Source organism: Lissotriton helveticus, chromosome 9 (genome assembly GCF_964261635.1).
Source record: "Lissotriton helveticus chromosome 9, aLisHel1.1, whole genome shotgun sequence".
Taxonomy (NCBI): Eukaryota; Metazoa; Chordata; class Amphibia; order Caudata; family Salamandridae; genus Lissotriton; species Lissotriton helveticus.
This window is the reverse complement of record NC_136070.1, coordinates 1,095,363,097-1,095,382,151: the sequence shown is the minus strand read 5'-3', so window position 1 is coordinate 1,095,382,151 and position 19,055 is coordinate 1,095,363,097. Positions and strand designations below refer to the sequence as shown.

Here is a 19,055-nt window from a genome sequence, read left to right as displayed (position 1 = left end):
TTGTGGTGGGCCTTGGGTGTTGTTGCTGGGTGCGCGCGCAAACGCTTTACACCTTGCCTCCGAGATAAGCCTGACTGCTTGTGCCAAGCTACCAAAGAGGTGAGCAGGGGTTATATTTGGTGGGTGAGTTCCTTGCCCTGACTAGAGTCGACATTTCTCCTATTTTTTTGCTCTGGAATCTTATTAGAGATGCAAAGGGAAGCGTAGTGATATTTTTATCTCCCCTTCTTTGGCTTTTAAAGCCAAAAAAGCGGAGATAAAGCCCTTGTTAATATGCCCCTCTGTGCCTTGCGAGACTCTGTATAATGTGACCATGGCTGACAGAGTCGAAGGCTTTTGAGATATCTCTGAACACTACTGCTAATGAGTGACTGTTTTTTCGTGCCCCTTTAATGATATTTTGCAGGAGAGTCAGATTCTCGAGACAACCTTTCACCTTCATGAAGCCTTTTTGTCTCGTATTCAATTCAACAAAAAATGAGAGTCTTTTAGTTAGTATTTTTGTGAATAAATTCATGAATGTAGTACCAATGGTAATTGGACGCCAGTTACTGATTTATTTTTTTAAGTTCACTAATCAGTACATTCTTGGGTATCAAAATTGATCGGTTCTTTTTGATAGTTTCTGGTACTCTTCTCATCAACAACCAAGACGATAAAATTCTGGGCAGCAGTCTTGGTTGCCTGATGTGCACTTTATACAAGTCATTACGACCAATCTTATCAGTCCCCACTGCTTTCTTTAAATCGGAGTCCTCGCAGGCATGAGTTATTTGGAGCAGTGCTATTTCTTTACATAAATTTCTAATTTCGTAATCCTTTGGTATCCGATCAATCGGCATAAATTTAGGGTTTTTCTTGTTTTCTTTCTCAATTATGTTTTTGTAGTATTGAAAGATTTCATCAGCACTGATTTGGCAGGTGGCATCTTCTGCCCCCTCAGTGATAATCCTGGCAATTTTCTTTTTGCCTTTTTTAAACATTGCCTGGTATTCTTTATAGCTGCTCTTTGCTTTGGCATAATTTTTCTTGTGCGTCCGATTAAGCCTTCAATTTTTCTTGGTTTATTTTGTTATCTTGTTCCCTACTGAGGCATTCTGGTACTCATCTTGAGAAGAGTTCATAGGCTCATTATTGAGTTCACTTGCTGGTTCATTAGTTGGTACACTTGCTGGTGCAGGACTCATAGCAGTGGTGTTTTCTGAGATGTAAGTCACTACCTCATCCATCAGATCCATAGCAGCATCGTGTTGCTTTTCGTTTTGGGCGTACTTCTCGATTACTGTGATTCTATCTTCCAGCTCATCAAAGTTCTTGATTTTTTGCGCAAGTTTGCTATTGATAAAGTCTCTGCGCTTTTCTGTTGTTACTTACACTGTACCCTCTGGTTCATCGCAAGAGTCATTTTCAGAAGCATTTGATGCTTGCAGTACATCTTTTGCTGATTTTTTGCTTTTATCTCTTCTATCTCTTCTTTTTTCTGCAATTTGTTTACTGATTTTATTGTCAAAATGTGGAACCATCAACGCATTAATATTCCTCTTGTTTTCATATACTTTTTCCAATTCTGCTAGTAGCAGCATTTTTTCCTGTGACCATAATTTTGACGGTTTGCTGCTTGCTAGAGCTGCTAGTCAAGCCTCATTTTGCTCTCTTGGGTGCGCATGCCGAGCATATTGAGAAACACCATTCTTTGTTCCAATCTGAAGTCACAGAAGCTGCACAGGAATGGCAGCTCTCCTTTTTGAGGTCTTCCTTTACATTTGGCGTAATGGCATGCAATATTGTGCTATTCGGCTTCTTTGTCACATTTTGAGCAGTACGTTTTAAGATAGAAGCCTTTGTGCTTGTTGGAGACATGTTTTCTCAGTTCTTTAAAAGTTCCCAATATGTCTCCACACAAGTCACATTTATACTTTTCGTTTGGGGATTTCCAATAAGTGACTTTTTTTGTGTAGTCACTTTTCTTTGTTATTACATCTTTGCTGACCTCGTACACATCGGGAAGATTTTCAAAGTTTGTTGTACCAATGTTATTCTTGGCTGAGGAGGCCACAATCTCGATGGATTCGCTGAGGTCTACTGTTGTGTCTTCTTCTGCTACAGAGGGTGAACTGAGGCCTATATCGTGATCTGAATCGTTGCTTGTTGCATTGTTTGAAGTGGGTGCTGGTTTGTCAAATTCGATGAGGAGGTTAATGATTTCTGGGAAAGACAGCACCTCCTTACACCATCTTAACGGGGGTTTTATTCTCCAGGAACTACCCCATTTGGAATTGGGTTTGTTTACTTCGCCATTTCTCACTATCATGCTCGCTGCCATGATAGAACCTTGTTTGGTCTGTCTCTATAGACTTCTCTACGCAGATACTAGCACTACAGAGGCAGTTACCGGCAGGACCACTGGGAGGTAAAGGCCACTACAACCGAGAATAGGTTAAGAGAGTCATAGTTACTCCCACCATTTACCCGCGCTTCATTGAATTTCTTCACTTTGACATTCAGAGCACTGGGCAGAAATCACATCGCATCAGCACCCGCCTCGGGCCTAAGCGATGCTTTGCTGTAATTAAACAGTCATATTCCCCTGGTCCGCACCAGTTCTAAGTCAGCTGCTAGGCCAGGGGCGTAACACAGGCCCCTGCAGCCCCCGCGGTGCGGGGGGGCCCCGTCAGCATTGCACTTCTGCTGGGGAGCTCTAGATTAAGTCCAGAGGGGGCCCCTTCACGTACCCTGCAGGGGGGGCCCCCTCAAGGTTCGTTACGCCACTGTGCTAGGCGCCGGCTGAGGCAGAACGCCGGCTCCGCGCCCCCGGGGAGGGGGCACGGGGAGAGGCGACCACCGCAGCTGGGGCGATCCACTGGAAGGGCCCGGCTTGCGTCCAGAGTTGCCGCCGTCCCGGAAGGAGGCGCATCGTCCAGCCCCGGCGCGCGCCCAGCCCCGCTTCGCGCCCCAGCCCGACTGACCCAGCCCTTAGAGCCAATCCTTATCCCGAAGTTACGGATCTGGCTTGCGGACTTCCCTTACGTACATTGTTCCAACATGCCAGAGGCTGTTCACCTTGGAGACCTGCTGCGGATATGGGTACGGCCTGGCGCGAGATTTACACCATATCCCCCGGATTTTCAAGGACCAGCGAGAGCTCATCGGACGCCGCCGGAACCGCAACGCTTTTCAAGGCTCGGCCCCTTTCTCGGTGGGAACCCATTCCAGGGCGCCCTGCTCTTCAGAAAGAAAAAAGAACTCTCCCGGGGCTCCCGCCGGCTTCTCCGGGATCATTTGCGTTACCGCACTGGACGCCGCGAGGGCGCCCGTCTCCGCCACTCCGGGTTCGGGGATCTGAACCCGACTCCCTTTTGATCGGCCGAGGGCCACGGAGGCCATCACCCGTCCCTTCCGAACGGTGCTCGCCCATCTCTTAGGACCGACTGACCCATGTTCAACTGCTGTTCACATGGAACCCTTTTCCACTTCGGCCTACAAATTTCTCGTTTTAATATTTGCTACTACCACCAAGTTCTGCACCTGCGGCAGCTCCACCCGGGCCCTCGCCCCGGCTTCCATGCTCACCGCAGTGGCCCTCCTACTAGTCTTGGCTTAGCCGAGGCTCCAGCGCCATCCATTTTCAGGGCTAGTTGATTTAGCAGGTGATTTGTTACACACTCCTTAGCGGATTCTGACTTCCATGCCCACCTGCTGTCTATATTAACCAACACCTTTTCTGGGATCTGATGAGCATTGGAATCGGGCGCCTTAACCCGGCGTTTGGTTCATCCCGCAGCGCCAGTTCTGCTTACCAAAAGTGGCCCACTTGCATTCCATGCCCGGCTCCATGCCAGCGATCTGGGCTTCTTACCCATTTAAAGTTTGAGAAAAGGTTGAGGTTTTTTTTTTTTTTTTGTTTGTTTTTTTTAGGAGTAAGCATGGGGGCTTCAATAGCTCCGTCGATAGCCAACATCTATATGATCTTGTTTGAAAGCAAATTCATCTTCAATGAGGTAGCACCTTTCTTCGAGTCTGTTTCCCATTGGTACCGTTATATTGACGACATCTTTTTTATTTGGACCGATGGGAAACAGACCCTGAATGAATTCCTTTTGTGGCTAAACCTTACAGATGAAAACCTACGGTTTACGGCACACATCAATGAATCGAAAGTTGAGTTCCTAGACATAAATATTAAAAACAAAGAGGGTGCTCTTGAAGTGGACTTGTTCACTAAGCCTACCGCTCGAAACACCCTCTTGCACTTCAAGAGTTACCATCCACGATGCCAGAAGGACAGTATCCCCTTCTCTCAATTTTTGAGAGTAAGGCGGAACTGTACTAGTATAAAGGACTTCGACACTCAAGCTGAAATTATGAAACGAAAATTCATTGAGAGAGGATACCCACGTCGTTTAGTCAGAGGAGCATACAAGAGAGCGAGATTTTATGATCGTGACACTCTTTTGAACTCACAAAAACAGAAAGCAGATCCAAAATTAGTATGTATTACTAAACATTCAACTATGAATTCCACAGTTAGGCAGATAATAAATTCAAACTGGCATCTTTTAAATGTTATAGACAACCAGAACAAACTACAAAAGCCCATGTTTGCCCATAGGCGAAACAAAAACCTAAAAGATCACGTGGTCCATTCCCGGCATAAAGGTAATACTATTAGTACTCCCTTTATTAAAAAATCAATTGATGGAGTAAATGCCATCAAGGGCACTTCACGCTGTGGTTCCTGCCAATCTTGTGAAACCATCATAATAGGTGAAACAATGGATTTCAATAAGACAAAGATTCAAGCAAAAGAGTTTTGGACCTGCAATACAAAAAATTTTGTATATTTACTCATATGTCCGTGTAACCTTGGGTATGTGGGTGAGACGTCACGCATGATAAAGACTAGGCTAACCGAGCACAGGTCAGCTATTAAAACACAAAAGATCACAGCTCCGTTGGTAAACCATTTTATAGAATTCAAACACAAACCTGAAGAATTGAAATGGCGGATTTTAGAAAAAATCCATGTGCAGCAAAACCAAGGAGGAGATGATGTTCGTAGAAAAAGGGAAGTCTTTTGGATCTTCACCCTTGGGACTTTCGAGCACGGATTAAACCAAGACTTGCCGTGGGAAAACGCGATAATATGACACCACTGAACTCTTGGTCATATTATTGCGATGAACATATGCAATGGAAAATATACTTTTTCCACTCTGATAATGCCCCCTCCTTTTCCTATAAAATTTCATTATGATGTTGTTTAAATCTAAATCCTGAAATGCTGATCTAATATTTAGTCAGTACCTAGTCAGTACTTATTTAAAGAAAGTGTCTCTTTAATTAAGGGCAGAGCCTACAGAAGGGCGGAGCCTACTTAGGAAATAAATATTAGTGGTAAAAGGACTACAGGTAATCATCCTTTTCCACACGAACTACTACGAGGAAGGCAGAGACGCTTCGAACTCCGCGCATATTATTTCGGTAAGTTTTCGCTAAGCTCCGGGAACCCTCGCATTGTTATCATGTAATTCCGTATTTCCCAAACGGAATTCTTTTTAAGACTGCACCCGTTATACATCTATTGCTATTTTCACTGAGTGGGTTTGGCCTCCTCCTCCCTTTCTCTAAACAGCGGGTGTTTGTAACGTTCAACAGGCATCTATTACGAACTGCAGCCGCTTTTGAACTACAGCCACCTTTTGAAACGCAAGCGGAGCAAAGAGATACCACGGTTGCCGCCCCTTTTTCTTGCGTTTCCCTGAGCTCTTTAAGACAGGTAAACATTAGTAAAAAGATGGCATTTTAGACCTTTCATGTATTTTCTAGAGCAGCTTTTGACACAAAACTATATCTTATTTTACGAACTGCAGCCGCTTTCGAGATACAGACGCCTGTTGAAACACAAACGGAGAAAGATCATACCACGGTCTCCGCCCTTCCCGGTATTTCCCTGAACTTCTCACGAAAGGTAAACACTAGTAGAAAGGAGTTTCTTTTTAGACCTTTTTAATAATTCTTTGAGCAGCTAATGATACAAAACAATATTTCCTTCTAGCCAAACTAATAACCGGGTTTTTAATGAAAACAACGAGGAACGGTTTCCCTCGCTTTTAAATACGATGAAAAGTATTTGTAGGCAGTAGTAAGATGGAAGCAGTGATTATCGTTTAAACAGGTAAGAATATCACCTAATAAGAACGTCTTACTGAGACATGGAGAAAATTTGGGAACATTTAATAAACTGGTATAGGACTTTATACATCGTATTTTTCTTCTTAAACAGTTATCACATACCGTCTCCGGATATAAGAGGAGAGGTGCCTTACTCGCTTCATCTACCACGAACCTATTAGTTCATAACTTCTCCTTTTTTAGGTAAGGATATTTGGCAATTAAATGTAAATAAACCGATGTAGGCTCTTTTGAGTGTGTGAACTCATATAACATGTCGATCATTTATTGATCTTGCAGCTAACGCAATTTAAATTCTAAAAGGATCAGATTTTCTTTAACCGCACTGTTTATTTACCTTTGGTTTTTGAATTAGACATCATGCCAAAATACTCCAGCATACGCACAATAAATCTGTCTCCTTATTAATATTGACTTTTAGTCAAAATTCGCATTTTTCTTATTCGTTTGAGATAGGCTGTCTGCCTATATAAAATTACATACAGGTGAGATATAGGCAGGTGAGATATATGGGAAATAGCCTTTTGTAATAGTTTACTCTACTAATCCAGAACTATAGGTATGTTTTAGAGATACAGGATTCCTAAAATGTTACGCCATTTTCTGTCAAACGAATATTCTTGGGAATAATCCCGTTACTGATAATACTGTGATGTTTATGAAATATGTAAGTGTTTTCCAACTTTGTGTCCTTAAATCAATGTTGTACTACAATATAAGTCTGGCTATGTAAAGAAAAAAAGAGAGAAAAAGAAAAAAATTTCTTTAATCTGAATCATGTTCAATCTATGTAAATACTAGTAATAGCAATGCACTGTGATTTATATGTGATTTTGTTTTATCTTATTTTATTTAGAAAAAGTGGCTGAATACCGATCTGTCCTGATGAAGACAAATGACTTTGTCGAAACGCGTTGACATACAGCCTCATATTTTTTATAAAACTTGAGAAATTATTTTTAAGAAAAAGCCCCCACCCCTCATTTTATGTATATCGATATGTTTGTTCTATATCCATTAATGAAAAGTTCAATGAAGTAATGTTTACTCATATCATGTAACCATTTTTTATTGAATCATATGTATCCATACATCTTTTATAATTATATTAAAAATTAACCTTTTGATATCATTCCAGTCCATTGCTTTAATTTTATCAATTATATGTTTATGATTATGTGTTTTTTGTAATAGCCAGCTTTCTGTCTCAATTGTCTGCCTGGGTAGATACCTTTGCACAAAAAATGAGAATAGGTTGAGATCGTTTCGGCCCCAAGACCTCCAATCATTCGCTTTACCAGGGGGCTCTGAGCGCCAGCTATCCTAAGGGAAACTTCGGAGGGAACCAGCTACTAGATGGTTTGGTTAGTCTTTCCCCCCTATACCCAGGTCGGATGACCGATTTGCACGTCAGGACCGCTACGGACCTCCACCAGAGTTTCCTCTGGGTTTGCCCTGCCCAGGCATAGTTCGCAATCTTTGGGGTCCTATCACGCATGCTCATGCTCCACCTCCCGACGGAGCGCGTGAGAGGGGCCGGTGGTGCGCCCGCCGCTGGAAGCGCGGTGGGAACCCACCTCAGCCGGCGCGTGCCGGCCCTCACCTTCATTGCGCCGCAGGGTTTCGCTCGGCAGTCTGACTCGCGCACAAGTTAGACTCCTTGGTCCATGTTTCAGGACGGGTCGGGTGGGTAACCGACATCACCGCAGACCCCTGTTGCCCGGCGTGGTTCTCCCCGCCCGGCAGAGCGACGCGATCGGGCTGCCCCAAGGGGCAGCCGGGGACGGGTGCCCGGGGGGGGCGGAGGCAGTCGAATCTCCCTCAGCCCTGCGGACACAGCGAAGCTGCTGCCAGGGGGGCTGTAACACCCTCTGCCGGAGGGGAGGGCCACCTGCCACCCCGAAGCCTTCCCAGCCGACCCGGAGCCGGTCGCGGCACACCGCTGTGGAGGAAATGCGCCCTGTGGGGGCCGGGTAGGGCCTGGGCGCTGGTCCCGCGGAGGGGATCCGGAACTCCCGGGCCACCGACCTTCCCGCCGTGTTGAATCCTCCGGGTGGACTGCATGGACCCCACCCGTTTACCACTCGATGGTTTCACGCCTGCTTGAACTCTCTTTTCAACTTTCCCATATGGTACTTGTTGGCTATCTTTATCGCGCCCGTATTTAACCTTAGATGGAGTTTACCACCCTCTTGGGCTGCATTCCCAAGCAACCCGACTCCGGGAAGACCCGATCCCGGCGCGCCGAGGGCCGCTACCGGCCTAATACCGTCCGCGGGTTGAGCTTTGATCAGAAGGACTTGGGCCCCCTACACCGCCGGGGAGTCGGTCTTCTGTACGCCGCATTCCCCGCGCCCGCCGCTGGGTGGGGATTCAGCGCTGGGCTCTTCCCTCTTCAGTCACCGTTACTAGGGGAATCCTGGTTACTTTCTTTACCTCTGCTTAGTAATATGCTTAAATTCAGCAGGCCGCCACATCTGATCTGAGGTCATAGTCGGAAGAATGACACCGGAGCGTCAAAAGGGGTTGCTGCGGAAGGCCAGGCCTCCCTGCCTGAGCAGGGGGGGCCTGGCGTCCCAGCAGCGCGCGCCTTCTTTCCCCGGATCGGATCTGGAGGGGTTTCGCCCTCCCCGGGAAGCAAGTCACGGAGGCTGGCGCCCGAGGCATGTGCACACGGGCAGCCGGTGGTACACCACAGATAGCCACGCGTGGCACATAGCCAGGCGGGGCGAACTGATCCCCCGCCAAGAGTCACAGGCCCACCATTCAAGGCTTCCCCTCTGGGAGTCAGATTGCACAGTTGGGAGGAAAAAACATTGCCAGGCGCTCGGCCCGGGAGTCCCCCCACCCAGGGCATGGAAGGGGGCACCTGGTGAGCAGGCAGCCCCGCAGCCTCCGGTCCTTCCCGGGGTAACTAGGGGGGACCGCACGAGTTTTCAAACCCCTCGGCCCAGCCACACGGGACCGGGTCAAGCCGGTTACCTGGCATCGAGGGAGGGTGGCCCCACATGCACCTCAGCCGTCCGTCGCCGGGCGGCCCCGAGCCGGGCACCAAGCTGGCTTCTACAGCCCACCCTACCCCTGCCTGTGCAAGAGGCACCGGAAGAGAAGACCCAGGCAGCTCCTCATCCCGCACGCCTCCCACCGAGAGTCGCCAGGGTCCCCTCGCAGGCCCTCGCCCCCTTCTCTTTCAGGCTGCCCTGCCACACGAGAAGGGCCCTACCTCAGTCACCCAGATCTCGGTCAGACCGAGACATTGGGCGCAGGAGGGCCCAGTCAGCCAGTAGCAAGTCCCTCTAGGGAGGTGGTATCAGTCCACTGCCATTCGGTTTCCTCCCACCACAGGGGTGGTGCCGGGTGAGCTTGGGTTTCATCTCGGGAGGGCCTACCGCTGTGCCCATCCCAGAGAGTGACAGGAGATGGGGCCACTCCAATGGATCCTCGTTAACGGATTTAAAGTGTACTAATTCCAAATAAAGGGCCTTGAAAGTGTCCTGTATTGTTATTTTTCATCACTACCTCCCCAAGTCTGGAGTGGGTAATTTGCGCGCTTGCTGCCTTCCTTGGATGTGGTAGCCGTTTCTCAGGCTCCCTCTCCGGAATCAAACCCCGATTCCCCGTTACCCATGGTCACCATGGTAGGCACAGAAAGTACCATCGAAAGTTGATAGGGCAGACATCCAAATGTATTGTCGCCAATACATTGGGACGTGAGATCGGCCCGAGGTTATCTAGAGTCACCAAAGCGGCCCGGCGAGCCCAGATTGGTCTTGGTTTGATAAATGAACGCATCCCGGGAGGTCAGCACTCGTCGGCATGTATTAGCTCTAGAATTACCACAGTTATCCAAGTAACAGATGGAGCGATCAAAGGAACCATAACTGATTTAATGAGCCATTTGCAGTTTCACTGTACCGGCCGTGTGTACTTACACGTGCATGGCTTAATCTTTGAGACAAGCATATGCTACTGGCAGGATCAACCAGGTAGCCGCACCTGATGACGGGGTGGGAGCCGCGTGCCCATATCCCCGACCGGCAACCTTCGCGCACACCCTCCATCTCTCAGGAGCCTGCCAGGGGAAGGAGCCTACCCGCCTGGGCGGGAGGGCTCGCTGGAGGGGTGTGGAGGGGTGTGGAGCGGTGCTGTCGCATGGGCACCGGCAGGCCCAGCCGCCTCCCCGGGAGGTAGAGGCGGGCCGAGGCGCAGCCTGAGCGAGACGCAGGGGTGCCGGAGCCTGGCGGCGGTAGCACTCCTTGGAACGGACCGTTCCGAGCTGCTGTGGAAATGTGCCCGGCAGAGAGGGGTGACGGTGTGGTGTGCGGGGCCTACGGACCTGCTGGGCAGCAGCATCCAAGGGCCTGGCACCACCCGACCCCTCCTGCTCGGGTCGGATCACTGGGGGGCACGAGCTGCCGGGGCCACTCGGCCTTCGCTCTGATTGGTTTAAAAGGGCCAGGCGGCAGGCCCTCGAGTCAGACAGTCCATGCGGGATGGAAGCCTTTGCTTGAAATAACAGCCAGGCTGGCCAAGCAGTCCATCCCTAAATGGACCGAGAGTGCCTAATCGATCAGAGTACAGCCGGGGCATCCCCTGGCAGGCCGCCCTGTGCAGGGGGTATGCTGGCTTAGCATCTCTGACGTCCTGGTCCCGGGGAAAGCAGACTCGGAGAAAAAGGACCAAAAGGAAGAGGCCCAGAGGCAGGTGTGTACCCGGGCCCGTGGGGCCACGGCGGGATACCTCGGGTGCTGCCTTCCCCTGTCTCTGCATCGTCGGACCTCACGGAGGTCTGCCTGAGCAAACGCTGAGAAAAAAGGACCATCAGCAAGGGGCTGAGAGGCAGGAGCATACCCAGGCCCCCGGGGACTCAGGCAGGTGCTGCCTTCCCCCGTCTTGGCCTTGCCGGACCTCACGGAGGTCTGCATGAGGAAACTTGGAGAACAAGCATTTGCAATGCAATAGGTCTCGCATTAGGAAAGTTTGAGCTATTTGTATTGTAAATTACACATTTTGTATTTATGTTTTGTTTTTGAAAATAGCAAAATTAATTGCGGTCTCATTTACAATGCCAATAGTTATAACTTTCGCAAATGTGACACCTATAGCATTTGTAATGCAATATGTGTTGTATTTACGTGGCTTACATGTATTGATATTACAAATGACAATGGCTTTTAATTTTTTTTCCAATAATTAATACTTAAATAAAAGTTATTGTAATTCATATTGGCAATAGCTTAAAGTTTTGTAAATTACTTTTGTGAAGATTATGTTCAGTGTATTTAATTGTGACGAAAATCCAAGAACAAAAGTGAAATATTAACATCTTTTTGTTACATTTGTAATAAAGCTTGAAACATTGAGAAAACATATTTGAACCAGGTGTTGTTAAATGGTTGCACAGATTGATGCTGTGGTGGCACTGAGTGATGTTGTGATGGCGAACGAGTGATGCTGTAGCGTTCAGTGATGCTGTGGTAGCGCATAGTGATGTTGTGGTGCCCCTGAGTGATGCTGTGGTGGTGCGCAGTGATGCTGTATGCTATGCTATGTTTTGTTTTGCTATCCTATGTTTTGTTTGTTATGCTATGCTATGTTTTGCTATGCTATGCTTTGTATTGTTATGCTATGCTGTGTTTTGTTATGCTATGCTATCTTTTGTTATGCTATGCTATGGTTTGCTATCCCATGCTTTGAATTGTTATGCTATGCTATGCTGTGTTTTGTTATGCTATGCTATGTTTTGTTATGCTATGTTTTGCTATGCTATGCTTTGTTATGCTATGCTATGTTTTGTTATGCTATGCTATGTTTTGTTGTCTTTTTCTATGCTATGCTTTATTTTGCTATGCTATGTTTTGTTGTGTTTGGTATGCTATGTTTTGCTATGCTATTATATGTTTTGTTGTTTTTTGTTAAGCTATGCTATGTTTTGTTGTGTTTTGCTATGTTTTGTTATGCTATGTGTTGTTGTGTTTTGTTATGCTATGTTTTGTTATGTAATGCTATTTTTTGTTATGCTATGCTATGTTTTGTTTTGTTATCCTATGCCTTGGTTTGTTATGCTATGCTTAGTTTTGCTATCCTATGTTTTTTTTGTTATGCTATGCTATGTTTTGTTGTGTTTTACTGTGCTATGTTTTGTTATGCTTTGCTACGTTTTTTTTGTTATGCTATGCTATGTTTTTTTTGTTATGCTATGCTATGTTTTGTTGTGTTTTGTTATGTAATGCTATGTTTTGCTATGCTTTGCAATGCTATTTTTTGTTATGCTATGCTATGTTTTGTTTTGTTATCCTATGCCTTGGTTTGTTATGCTATGCTTAGTTTTGCTATCCTATGTTTTTTTTGTTATGCTATGCTATGTTTTGTTGTGTTTTACTGTGCTATGTTTTGTTATGCTTTGCTACGTTTTTTTTGTTATGCTATGCTATGTTTTTTTTGTTATGCTATGCTACATTTTGTTGTGTTTTGTTATGCTATGTTTTGCTGTTTTGTTATGCTATGTTTTGTTATGCTATGTTTTGTTCTGCTATGTTTTGTTGTGTTTTGTTATGCTATGCTATGCTTTGTTGTGTTTTGCTATGCTATGTTTTGCTTGTTATGCTGTTTTGTTTTGCTAGCCTATGCTTTCTTTTGTTATGCTATGCTATGTTTTGCTATCCTATGCTTTTCTTTTGTTATGCTATGCTATGCTGATTTGTGTTATGCTATGCTATGTTTTGTTATGCTATGCTCGTGAGGGGTTTGTGAGTGTGTGTGAGGGTGAGTGAGGGTGAGGGGGTGTGAGGGTGAGGGGGTGTAAGGGTGAGGGTGGGCGAGGGTGTGTGAGGGTGAGGGTGTGTGAGGGTGAGGGTGTGTGAGGGTGTGTGAGTGAGGGTGAGGGTGAGGGTGGGTGAGGGTGAGGGTGAGGGTGGGTGAGGGGGTGTGAGGGTGTGTGAGGATGAGGGGGTGAGGGAGTGTGTGGGTGTGTGAGGGGGAGAGGGTGAGGGTGTGTGAGAGTGAGGGGGTGAGGGGGTGTGAGGGTGAGTGAGGGTGCGGGGTGTGAGGGTGTGTGAGAGTGAGGGTGAGGGGGTGTGAGGGGGTGTGAGGGTGAGGATGAGGGGGTGTGAGGGTGAGTGAGAGTGAGGGGGTGTGATGGTGAGGAGGTGTGTGAGGGTGAGGGGGGTGAGGGGGGTGAGGGTGGGTGAGGGTGTGTGGGGGTGAGGGTGAGTGAGGGTGAGTGATGGTGAGAGGGTGTTGAGGGTGAGGGAGGTGAGGGTATGAGGATGAGGGTGTGAGGGTGAGTGAGGGTGAGGAGGTGTGTGAGGATGAGGGTGAGAGGGTGTGAGGGTGAGGGTGTGTGGGGGTGTAAGGGGGTGAGTGTGAGAGGGTGAGTGAGGGTGAGAGCGTTGTGAGGGTGAGGGGTTGAGGGTGTGAGGGTGAGGGTGAGTGAGGGTGGGTGACGGTGGGTGAGGGTGTGAGGGTGAGGGGGTGTGAGGGTGAGGGGGTGTAAGGGTGAGGGTGTGTGAGGGTGAGGGTGTGTGAGAGTGAGGGTGTGTGAGTGTGGGTGTGTGAGTGAGGGTGGGTGAAGGTGTGTGAGGGTGAGGGTGTGTAAGGGTGAGGGTGAGGGTGGGTGAGGGGGTGTGAGGGTGTGTGAGGGTGAGGGGTGTGAGGTGTGTGAGGAGGAGGGGGTAAGGGTGTGTGAGGAGGAGGGGGTGAGGGTGAGTGAGGGTGTGTGAGGGTGAGTGTGCGGGGTGTGAGGGTGAGTGAGGGTGAGGGGGTGTGAGGGGGTCTGAGGGGGTGTGAGGGTGAGGGGGTGTGAGGGTGAGGGGGTGTGAGGGTGAGGATGAGAGGGTGTGAGGGTGAGTGAGAGTGAGGGGGTGTGAGGGTGAGGAGATGTGTGAGGGTGAGGGGGGTGAGGGTGAGGGAGGGTGAGGGTGTGTGGGGGTGTGAGGGGGTGTGAGGGTGAGTGAGGGTGAGAGGGTGTTGAGGGTGAGGGGGGTGAGGGTATGAGGATGAGGGTGTGAGGGTGAGTGAGGGGGTGTGAGGGTGAGTGAGGGGGTGTGAGGGTGAGTGAGGGGGTGTGAGGGTGAGGAGGTGTGTGAGGATGAGGGTGAGAGGGTGTGAAGGTGAGAGGGTGTGAGGGTGAAGGGGTGTGAGGGTGAGGGTGTGTGGGGGTGTAAGGGGGTGAGAGGGTTGTGAGGGTGAGGGTGTGAGGGTGGGTGACGGTGGGTGAAGGTGTGAGGGGGTGTGAGGGTGAGGATGTGTGTGAGGGTGAGGGGGTGAGGGTGAGGGAGGGTGAGGGTGTGTGGGGTGTGAGGGGGTGTGAGGGTGAGTGAGGGTGAGAGGGTGTTGAGGGTGAGGGGGGTGAGGGTATGAGGATGAGGGTGTGAGGGTGAGTGAGGGGGTGTGAGGGTGAGTGAGGGGGTGTGAGGGTGAGTGAGGGTGAGTGAGGGGGTGTGAGGGTGAGGAGGTGTGTGAGGATGAGGGTGAGAGGGTGTGAGGGTGTGAGGGTGAAGGGGTGTGAGGGTGAGGGTGTGTGGGTGTGTAAGGGGGTGAGGGTGAGAGGGTTGTGAGGGTGAGGGTGTGAGGGTGAGTGAGGGTGGGTGACGGTGGGTGAAGGTGTGAGGGTGAGTGAGGGTGAGAGGGTGTGAGGGTGTGTGTGAGGGTGAGGGGGTGTGAGGGTGTGTGGGGGTGTGAGGGGGTGAGGGTGAGTGAGGGTGTGAGGGTGAGGGGGTGAGGGTGAGTGAGGGGGTGAGGGTGATTGAGGGTGAGTGAGAGGGTGGGAGGGTGAGTGAAGGGGTGGGAGGGTGAGTGATGGGGTGGGAGGGTGGGTGAGGGTGTGAGCGTGAGTGAGGGTGTGTGCAGGTGAGAGGTTGTGAGGGTGTGTGAGTGTGAGGAGGTGTGAGGGTGAGGGTCCGAAGTACATGGTGGCAGGGCAGACATCATAAGACAGAGAGTAGAGACTGCGTGGTGACTGCGTTGGCAAGATACTGATGTGTAGTGGTATTCTCCAGACATGGCTTTATTTTTCCAGCAGTCTTTCAATGGCCTGAATTCACCTTTGGGGTGATGCAGTCTCCCAACTAGAGACACCTGGTGATATTCTTCCTAAAATGTGTGATGGGTAAACTGGCTTGAAACTTAGCCCAAGGTCACACATGGTGTCAGCGTGAGCTACTCAGGTCATAAACTTCTACAGCCCCAGGCACTACCCCCTCTCAAGGTGACTACAGGAAAACAAACGAGAAAAAAATTAATTACTCATCTCGGCCACTACCAGCAGAACACACTGATATCTATGCCCAGCAATATGTGGAGAGAGGGTGTGGCGTAAGACCCTGAGCAGCTGACTTTGGAACTAGGGAACCCAGTTCGAGACTTGATGTCAGCCATCCCCATGCCTACAAAAACTAGCTCTATTGTATAACATTCTGCGTGAGAATAAATGTAATGGAAATGTTTTAACAAAACACCAAATGTACACGCCATGATGTATATTATGTTGTCAGTGAACCGTTCAAGGGTGTGCAATAAAGTCTGCTAAAGAAAAAAAGACGGACACCCAGGGAGAGACATGACTAAGAGAAGGGTGTGTTGTCTCCTGTGAGAGTAATGTCCCCAATAGGCACGCCTTCGATCAATTTTAATAAATGTTCACCAAATGTTTCTTGTGGGTTGTTTCATACAGTTGTATATTTATTTTATTTTCAGTTCCATACTATTACTTCCATAGTATGTAGCGCTTGCATCTTTATTTGAACATTTCTGCCCAATGCATTTCAGGCTTGCCCGTCATCAGGGGACTTAAATTCTGAAAGCATTAAAATGAAACATTTCAATCCATGTTACAGGATGAGCTATTGTGAGTATTATATTCTGTTTGATTACAAGTGTGAAAGTGATTTGGGAGGTGTGAAGAAAAAGCCTGGGTACCATGAAACATGCAGCAGTTGAGAAATAATAAACATGACCTCTAGTGGTGTTTTGCGTGTGACATGCCATTAAAAATCTGTGGTTGTTGTGTGCCGATTTTATATAGGTGAAGGAGCGCTGTAAAAAAAATGTAAAATCGTAATCATTCCTTTCTGTCTCACGAAAGTTTAAATAATGGTGCAACAGTAGGTGAAGGACACGCGGGGAAAAGCTCGGTTCATGCATTAAAACGTCAAATACGTTAAGCTAATGTATCCTAATGCAATGGGTCTAACCTTAATGGTTTACGTGGTGACTGCCGGTGGATGGGTCGTGTCACGGCAAAAAATGCGCGTGAACCTCTCTGTAATATGAAAAGAAAACCGGGTTGGGTGGCTAGTAAAAACATGGCGGTGATTAAGTATTCTACTAAAATGTACGGGATCGACTTACAGTTGAGAAGTTGAAAAAACGCCACTTCACGAGGTGTAGCCTGTAAAAGAACATGGAGTCATTCCTCGAGTTCAAATATATGCACAACAATGTCATTGATACGAATTACGAAGGGCTAAAATTTTAAACACTCGCCGAAGACTCGTAATGTGTTAGGCGATCCCGTCCGTGTTGGTTTGTATATTCGAATGCCTTGCCTGGCGGCGTTCTTGATAATATCGAGAGAGCCAGTCGAGTGATGATGGCCAGTGAAAGACTACCATAAGAGACTACAAGTACGAACAAGGAGCAGAATGTAATACATCCGGGTACCGGAGGCGGGGAGGCGGATGAAGCGTTTCCGGGTCAGCAGAGGCGGCTGCTACAAGCAAGGGGTGCGCTGGGGACGCGGCATCCGCTTCCACTCGGTTTCGGCGCATGGCTGTTGGGTGCAGTTTTAATTATGCAACAAAGGCCAGGCGATGCGGCGGAGATATGGGGAGTCACGACTAAAGAGCTAGGTGAGTGGGGAGTGGCTGCGTGCATGTGTGTGTGCGCGCGTGTGTGTGTATATATATATATATATGCAGTGTGTGTCTGTGTGTGCATGCGTGAGTGAGGCTGTGAATCTGAGTCATGGGATCTGCACAGCGCCGTGCGCGCCCTCGAGGACAAATCTGAGACAGCGAGGCGCGTGCACCAACGCTGTCTCAGATTCCCCCGAACATGCCGACAATAAGTCCTTCGCTACGCTCGACCTAAAAAGGACCATCGGCAGAGGGCTGAGAGGCAGGAGCGTACCCGGGCCCCCCAGTGGGTGGGCCCGGGTGCCGCTTCCCCCGTCTCAGCATCGCCGGACCTCACGGAGGTCTGACTGAGGAAAACACTCAGAGAAAAAGGACCATTGGGAAGGGGCTGAGAGGCAGGTGCGAAGTCGGGCCCCTGGGGGCCCCGGCATGCTGGCCCGGGTGCTGCCTTCCCCGTCTCAGCATCACCGGACCTCACAGAGGTCTGCCTGAGCAAACTCAGAGAAAAAGGTCTATTGGCAAGGGGCAGAGAGGCAGGAGCGTACCGGGCCCCTGGGGGCCCCAGCGGGAAGCCGTGTTCTGCCTTCCCCTGATTCAGAACCGTTGGACCTAACGGAGGTCTGACTGACCCTCTCCCTAGTAATCCGGAGGAAAATGACCCCCCTTTCTTGTAATCCGTGCCCACGAGGTGACAGAGGGGACCTAAGGCGCGAAAGTACCCGACCTCCTGGAGCCCTGGCTGGGATCAAGCAGGCAAATGGCACCTTATCGGGACTTCCAGGGAAATCCGGCTATCTGGCATTGGGTGCATTGGGTGCGACCAGATGGCCGAGGGGATTGGTGCGACCAGATGGCCGAGGGGATCGGTGCGACCAGATGGCAGAGGGGAAAGGTGCGACCAGATGGCCGAGCACGAAAGGGAAGCCATTTGGTCACTCTGTGCCCCAACGGAAGAGTGAGCGGGCGCCGGGGAATGGGGGACCGGAGGCCCAGGGCCTCAGCAATGGAGGCTGCGAGGGGGACCCAAATGGCCCTCCGACCTGGGGCCTGCAAACACCTTGACATGCAGGAGAGGCCTGCACGGGACCGACGGGCCCCCTGTCCTGGGCCCTTGGTGCAGCAGAAGGCCGGAGGATGGGGCCCAGGGCCGCAGCACCCGACCCGGGGTCCGGCGGGCCCCTGGACCCAGCTGCGGCTGTCAAGTCAGGAGGGGCAGGGGACGCCTCCCGGGACCCTCCGGACCCCGTCCCGGGCACCCTGCCATGCAGCAGGACCGAGGACAGAGCCCGGGGTGGGGAGGCCACCCTCCCCGAGGCCCTCAGGCCCAAAGGGACCCCATCCTGGGCCTTTGGCAGTGCTGCAGGCTGGGGGACAGGGCCCAGGGCCGGAGCACCAGACCCGGGGCCCGGTGGGGCCCCTGAACCTAGCCAGGGGCTCCCAGGCCCAGAGGCTCAGGGGAAGCCTCCCCGGGCCTGCCAAACACCATCAAGGGCACCCTGCCACACGGTAGTACCAAGGACGGAGCCCTGGGTAGGGAGGCCTCCCTCCCTGGGGCTCTCAGGGGCCACGGATGGAGCTCCTGAACCCAGCCAAGCAAAGGGAGGCTCCCCGGGCAAAACAGAACCCTGTTCTGGGCCTTTGGCAGTGCAGCAGGCTGGGGGACAGGGCCCAGGGCCGGAGCACCTGACCCTGGACCCGGCCGGGCCCCTGGACCCAGCCAGGTCTCCTAGGACCAGAGGCACAGGGGAAGCCTCCCTGGGCACACAGGACACCGTCCCGAGCACCCTGCCACATGGCAGGACCAAGGACGGAGCCTGGTGTGGGAAGGCTGCCTTTCCGGCGTCCCTGGACCCAGCCCATCCGGGGGAGGCTCCCCTGGCCCGCCGGACCCCATCCAGTGCAACCTTCCACGCAGCAGGACCAGAGACAGACCCAGGGGTGGGGAGGCATCCTGACCCGTCCAGCTGCCGGTTGAGGGCCGTTGGCCGAGAGGGGTCCCAGAGTACC

General features: G+C 50.2%; 1 pseudogene; it reads right to left on the bottom strand.

Moving 5' to 3' along the window:
- Nucleotides 1–3,043: 3,043 nt before the first annotated feature.
- Nucleotides 3,044–8,660, bottom strand: LOC144783697 (28S ribosomal RNA; annotated as a pseudogene).
- Between the last annotated feature and the right edge of the window lie 10,395 nt (nucleotides 8,661–19,055).